At 48.2% G+C, this 7,044-nt stretch overlaps 1 pseudogene; it reads left to right on the forward strand.

The window, feature by feature from the left end:
• The first annotated feature begins 858 nt into the window (after positions 1 to 858).
• LOC132892180 (uncharacterized protein K02A2.6-like) lies at positions 859 to 4,212 on the forward strand (annotated as a pseudogene).
• The last annotated feature ends 2,832 nt before the right edge of the window (positions 4,213 to 7,044 follow it).

Genomic DNA, 7,044 nt, shown 5'->3' on the forward strand with positions numbered 1-7,044 from the left:
TTTACTGTTTTTGTTTTTGCTTCTGTAAAGCACATTGAACTGCCATTGTGTATGAAATGTGCTATATAAATAAACTTGCCTTGCCTTAGAGAAGGCTTCCACCTCATGGGTTTTGATTTTTAACCCAGGTGTCATCCACATATCTGAACCAGTGGCTGGGAGCAACTCCTGAAAAAGTGGTCAAAGCTTTATGTTCCACTTCCTCCATGTAAAGATTGGCCACAATAGGGGACACCGGTGAGCCCATGGCGCATCCATGCTTCTGTCTGTAGAAACCTTCATTAAACTGGAAATAAGTGGTAGTCAGGCAGAGGTCAAGCAGGGTGCAAATCTTCACAGACATGTATTTCATTTATTTATCTTTTTATTTATCCTGTTTGTTTTATTAATTTTATAGGCCTAGTTATTCTGCTTAATTTATTTTTGTCTACATTCATGTATTTTCTTCATCTGTTATCCTGATTTTTGTGGATTTGTTAGATTGTACCTGTTTTATATACTTGTTGTAATCAGGGATAATTTTGGGGGTTTCTCCCCTTATGCATGAATGTTGTGTGCGCCTGGTGTGTGGAGTGAGTGTGGTGCACACCTCAACGCGCATGCGTGGTTACTGGGGCGACGTTGGCTCTCTTGTACTGGACCTGAAGTTGAATAAAGATGCACCGGAATGTTCCCGAGTGCAAGGAATGAAGTAAATGACTCCGTCGTCTTTATAAGGAGTTTAAGTTGCAACAAACTGGCGACAAGGATAAACTTGGCTTTCGTTGGACTTTTTTTTTTTGTGTGCGCGCGCCCCTGTTTAATCTAATGGACTGAAACCGCAGTCTAAAATCACAACTCTGGGACGAGTGAATTGACATGGCGATGTTTGGGAAGATTGATGCTTTCGATTCTAACACGGAGCAATGGAGCAGGTATGCAGAAAGACTGAACTTTTACTTCATTGCTAATGGGATTTCTGACGGTGATAAGAAGAGAGCCATACTTTTAACGGTGTGTGGGCCGGTTGTTTATGGAGTGCTGCGTGACTTAATTGCACCAGCTGCCCCCGCGGACATGTCTTTTGATGATTTAGTAGCCAAGCTACAGGAACACTACGATCCAAAGAACAATGTCATAGTGGAAAGGTTCAAGTTTCAGTCATGCACACGCAGCTGTGATGAATCTGTGAACTCGCTCGTTGCTCGTTTGAAACATCAGGCTGCGCGCTGTGAATTCGCAGCCACGTTGGAAGAAAGATTGAGGGATCAGCTGGTGTGGGGCATAAATATGGAGCAGCTCCAGAAACGTCTCTTAGCAGTCTCGAATTTAACATGGGGGAAGGCATTAGAGATGTGCTTGGCTTTTGAAACGGCAGAGAAGGGGGCTTTAGCCTTACAGCCCTCAAAAGATATCAACAAAGTGGCATCACATTATCAGTCTAGTAAGGCTAGGAGGGGGCCTAGCACCAAAGCAGCGACATCTCAGTCACAGCGCTGCTACAGATGTGGTGAGGCCCACAGGCCTGAGAGCTGCCGATTTAAAGATGTAGAGTGCCACTACTGCAGTAAGCGGGGCCACATCGCCCGCTGGTGTCGCAAAAAGGAACGTGACAGTCAGAGCCCTATGCCTGGCCAGGTTGGGACCAATGCAATCACTGAGCAGTTGGATGTACAGGCCGACAGTGTGGAAGAAGACATTGCATATGTCCTTGCCGTGACAGAGAAAGTACCCAGCCCAATAGTCATGGATTTAAACATCAATGACAGCGAGACACGTTTTGAGGTGGACACTGGGGCCTCCCGCACCGTCATGGCAGAAAGGACGTTTTCATGCCTGCACGCCCACACACCGTCACTGGTTTTGGAACCATGTAACATTTCTCTCAGATTATACACAGGCCAGCATATCCGTTTGAAGGGGGCTACTCAAGTTACAGTGTCTTACAAAGGGAAATCCTACCATCTGAGTGCACTTGTGGTGGCCGGTGAGGGCTCCAATTTGTTTGGGCATGACTGGATCAAGATTCTGCCCTTAGACTGGCCTGCACTGCTGGATGGGTTCTTCCAGGTGTCTGATTGTTCCTTAGCAGCTGTTCTCGAAGATCACAAAGCCGTGTTCAAAGACGTACTAGGTGAGTTAAAAGGGACAAAAGTAACCATTAGTGTGGACAACAGTGTGCCACCATGTTTCTGCAAAGCCCGGCCAGTTCCGCTGGCCTTGCAAAAGAAAGTCGAAACAGAGTTGACTCGGCTAGTGGAATCGGGAATCCTCCAACCTGTGACTTACTCAGAGTGGGCTGCTCCGATCATGCCAGTTCTAAAAGGAGATGGCTCCATCCGCATCTGTGGTGATTATAAACTGACAGTGAACGTGGCATCTCGAGTGGAGCACTACCTGCTCCCACGCATCGACGAACTGTTCGCCAAGCTGGCTGGAGGCATCTGTTTCTCCAAGTTAGATATGTCCCATGCCTATCAGCAGCTGGTTTTAGCAGAAGACTCACGGAAGCTGGTGACAATCAATACCCACCGTGGCTTGTTCCAGTACACACGTCTTCCATTTGGTGTGTCATCCGCATGTGCCATTTTTCAGAAGGCGATGGAAGGCTTGCTTGCAGGGATAGACCACATCGCTGTTTACCTCGACGACATACTATTGACGGGTGTCAGTGAGACCCAACACCTGTGTACCCTAGACCTAGTGTTGTCGTGACTAGAGGGAGCAGGGCTTCGACTAAAAAGGTCCAAATGTGTTTTTATGGCCCCTGAGGTGGAATATCTGGGCCATAAGATTTCAGCGAGGGGGCTACAGCCCCTGGAAAAGAAAGTACAGGCAATCAAAGATGCTCCAAGGCTGCAGAACGTCAGTGAGCTCCGAGCATATCTGGGCATGCTCAACTATTATGGACGTTTCGTTCCGGACTTAGCCTCGGTACTTGGCCCCCCTGCATGCCCTGCTCCGGGCAGGAGCGAAGTGGGAGTGGATTGCTGTACATGACAAAGCGTTCAAGAAATCAAAGGCCATGCTGACATCAGAGGTGCTGCTGGCTCACTACGACCCTACACTACCACTGGTGATTGGTGCTGACGCTTCACCATTTGGTCTGGGCACGGTGCTGTCACACAAGTACCAAGATGGAACCGAACGGCCAGTGTGCTTTGCCTCCCGAGCCCTCGCTCCAGCCGAAAGGAAGTACGCCCAAGTGGAAAAGGAGGCTTTGGCCGTGATCTACGCTGTTAAGAAATTCCACCAGTTTGTCTATGGGCACAAATTCGCAATCCAAACAGATCACAAGCCCCTTCTCGGGTTGCTGGGGGAGCTGAAAAATATACAGCCCACAGCCTCGGCACGCCTGCAAAGGTAGGCTCTCCTCCTGATGCAATACCAATACACCCTGACCTACAAACCAAAGGCACTGATTGCGCATGCAGATGGGTTGAGTAGGCTGCCATTGCCTCACTATGCACCAGACCCCCCCCACTCCCCCAGAGCTGGTGTGTCTGATGCAGCAGCTTCAGACGGCACCCATCACGAGTGGACAGCTAAAGGATTGGACCCGACGGGACCCCCTGTTGGCCCGAGTATGCCAATATGTGACGGGGGGCTGGCCTCTGACGTGTCCGACAAGTGAGTTGCTGCCATATTTCAAGAGGCAAGATGAACTCACTGTTGAAGGCGGGGTTCTGTTATGGGGGCTCCGTGTCATAATTCCTCCACGGGGGGCGGCAAGCCCTAATGGAGGAGCTGCATGAGGCTCACCCTGGGGCATCACGAATGAAAGCTGTAGCACGTACATACATGTGGTGGCCTGGGCTGGATGCGGCCCTAGAAGATCTAGTGAAGTCCTGCACAGCTTGCCAGCAAATCAGGAACGCCCCTCCAGCGGCGCCCATGTGTCCATGGGAGTGGCCTGGAAAGCCTTGGATACGCCTACATGTCGATTATGCTGGCCCCTTTTTAGGTGAAATGTTCCTGGTGCTGGTCGACTCTCACTCCAAGTGGTTGGAAGTGTTTCCAGTGAGATCCGCCACTTCGACAGCTACCATGGACCATCTGCGTGATGTGTTCAGTACACATGGCCTCCCACACACTGTTGTGTCAGATAATGCCTCTGTCTTCACCAGCTCTGAATTTGAGGAGTTTCTAAAGGTGAATGGTGTTCGCCACCTGACCTCTGCCCCCATCACCTGTCCTCCAACGGGCTGGTGGAGAGGGCAGTGCAGACACTAAAGAAATCATTGAAGAAGATGGCAGGGGGGACACTAAGGGCAAGGCTTGCAAGATTCCTGGCGACATACCGGTTCACTCCACATGCCACCACCGGGCTGTCTCCAGCAGAGATGCTGTTTGGTCGGCGTGTGCACACCAGATGGGATCTGCTGCGACCGGCTGTACAAGCGAAGGTTCTCCGTGGTCAAGAGACGATGGTAGCCAACTCTAAAAGGAACGCAGTCATTCGAGATATCCCACTCAGGGCCGCTGTGTGGGTCAGAGACTTCTCTGGACGGGAAAAGTGGCTGCCAGGCACCGTGATCGACAAGTCGGGGCCGCTGTCTTACAGGGTGGAGGTAGCAGGGAATGTGTGGCGTAGGCATGTCGACCACCTGCTATGCAGAAGCACCTCTCCTCAAGCCAGACAGGACTGGGAGCTGGAGAGCAGTGACCAGCCCAAGCCTGTTCCTCCAGCAGACTCCGCTGTGGAGCCGTCAGATGCGGACGAGGTTCCAGGCCCGAAGTCGGCAGAAGCAGATGACACCGAGCCTGCTGTTGTGCCCCGGAGATCATCTAGAGTGAGGAAAGTACCTTCTCATTTAGATTTGTAGTTAGGGCGGAGGGCCTCAAGACGGGGGCATAATAATCCCCCGGCCTATCCACGAGAGTGAGGGCAGTCTACCCCTCAATCTCAGGTAGTTCTAGTTCATGTGTTCAGTTATTTTAGTAGTTATGAAAAAAAAAAGAAGATGCTGGGGTTCCTTGTTTGGACTATGGGGGGAGGGATGTTGTAATCAGGGATAATTTTGGGGGCTTCTCCCCTTATACATGAATGTTGTGTGCGCCTGGTGTGTGGAGTGAGTGTGGTGCGCACCTCAACGCACATGCATGGTTACTGGGGTGACGTTGGCTCTCTTGTACTGGACCTGAAGTTGAATAAAGATGCACCGGAATGTTCCCGAGTGCAAGGAACGAAGTAAATGACTCCGTCGTCTTTATAAGGAGTTTAAGTTGCGACAATACTTCAATTAAAAAAAAAAAAAAAAAACACGACACTCTGTGTTGTGTGATGCCCACGATCTCTGATTGGGTCACAGAAGTGTTTAATATGGATTGGATTGGATGTAGACTAGTGGACGTAGATAGTACATAGAATGTGCTGCATCAAAGTCCTTCTAAGGCTATATTAGTCAGTCCCCCCAGGATTTCGCGGGCCTTTTTTGTGATTGTTGCGGGCTAAAATGTCTGATGTTGCGGGGGGTTTTCCAAAAAATTGCGATGAAAGTTGCAGTGTTTTTTAGGTTTTTGTTGCGATTACATTGCGGGAAGAAGTGAAAGTTGTGAGAAATTGTTGCGATTTTCTCTTTTTGTGATTAAAATTGAGTGATAAGTTATTACTGAAAAACTATTGATTAAAAAAACAAAAGACACTGAGAAATGGTCCTATAAACAACTTTACCAATATAAAAGATTACCAGGACTACAAAAATGCAGAAAAATAGGCTTTACTTATCCAAATGCACCTGTTGGTTCAAAAATTAAAGTGCATAGAACCTCACAGCACAACATGAAGCTACCTTAATAAAATATAATATAAATGCCTCAGGTTTTTTTTCTTACATGAAAGCTATTAATACTACTACTGTGTGCAGGCAGTCTCTCCTGGAGACTAAATTAAACAATAATTATAATCTAATAAAATAAATAGCTCAGGCTTCATAGAAGAAGAAAAAAACAATTTGAACAGAATCTCACAGTATGATGCTGAAGCTGCCTAAACATCTTATCAATTATCTCTAGTCGCTTTATCCTTCTACAGGGTCACAGGCAAGCTGGAGCCTATCCCAGCTGACTACAGGCGAAAGGCGGGGTACACCCTGGACAAGTCGCCAGGTCATCACAGGGCTGACACATAGACACAGACAACCATTCACACTCACATTCACACCTACGGTCAATTTAGAGTCACCAGTTAACCTAACCTGCATGTCTTTGGACTGTGGGGGAAACCGGAGCACCTGGAGGAAACCCACGCGGACACGGGGAGAACATGCAAACTCCGCACAGAAAGGCCCTCGCCGGCCACGGGGCTCGAACCCGGACCTTCTTGCTGTGAGGCGACAGCGCTAACCACTACACCACTGTGCCACCCTGCTGCCTAAACAATGGAAAATAAAATACCATTTTGGCAAAAATGTTGGCATCCGTTAATTTCTTGTATTAAGTAAAAAAAATAAAGTGCACACAGTCCTTCACTGTAAACATAACACACTTTCAGTAACAGAATTTAAGCCTATATAAACACTGACTCACACATGCAATGTTGCCAAATACTGCTGACGTTTTCCTACCCAAAATATGTTCAAAACCCACCAAAATGCACTTAAAACCGCCCAATCTGGCAACACTGCGCACATGCTGCTTCTCTTGAACGTATACATGGAAGTAAGGTGGAAGGTCGTTTGTTGACGTCACCTCAAGACAACGCCAACGATTGGTCAAATTTGCAGGAAAGTTGCGGTGATTGGATATAATTGCAACACCGCCCTGAATTCGCGGGGATTGGTTGAATTTGCAAATCGCAACATCGCGAAATTCTGGAGGGTCTGATAAGTGTCTCTGGCTGCATTCTCACACAGAACGTTGGTGCAAAATATTTATAAACATCTGATAAAAACCTGCCCAACTAACGCCAAACCCGCCCAATTTTTGTCAACCAGCCCAAAGCATTTTTTTTGCCCGCAAAGTAGAATCCAAAACCGCCCAATCTGGCAACACTGTCAAAGATACTCATACAATATTTTCTAAAGTGTCTCTGATCACACACGACAGCGGTGTTTGCTTGCCGCC

The sequence above is a fragment of the Neoarius graeffei genome, chromosome 9 (genome assembly GCF_027579695.1).
Source record: "Neoarius graeffei isolate fNeoGra1 chromosome 9, fNeoGra1.pri, whole genome shotgun sequence".
Classification (NCBI taxonomy): Eukaryota; Metazoa; Chordata; class Actinopteri; order Siluriformes; family Ariidae; genus Neoarius; species Neoarius graeffei.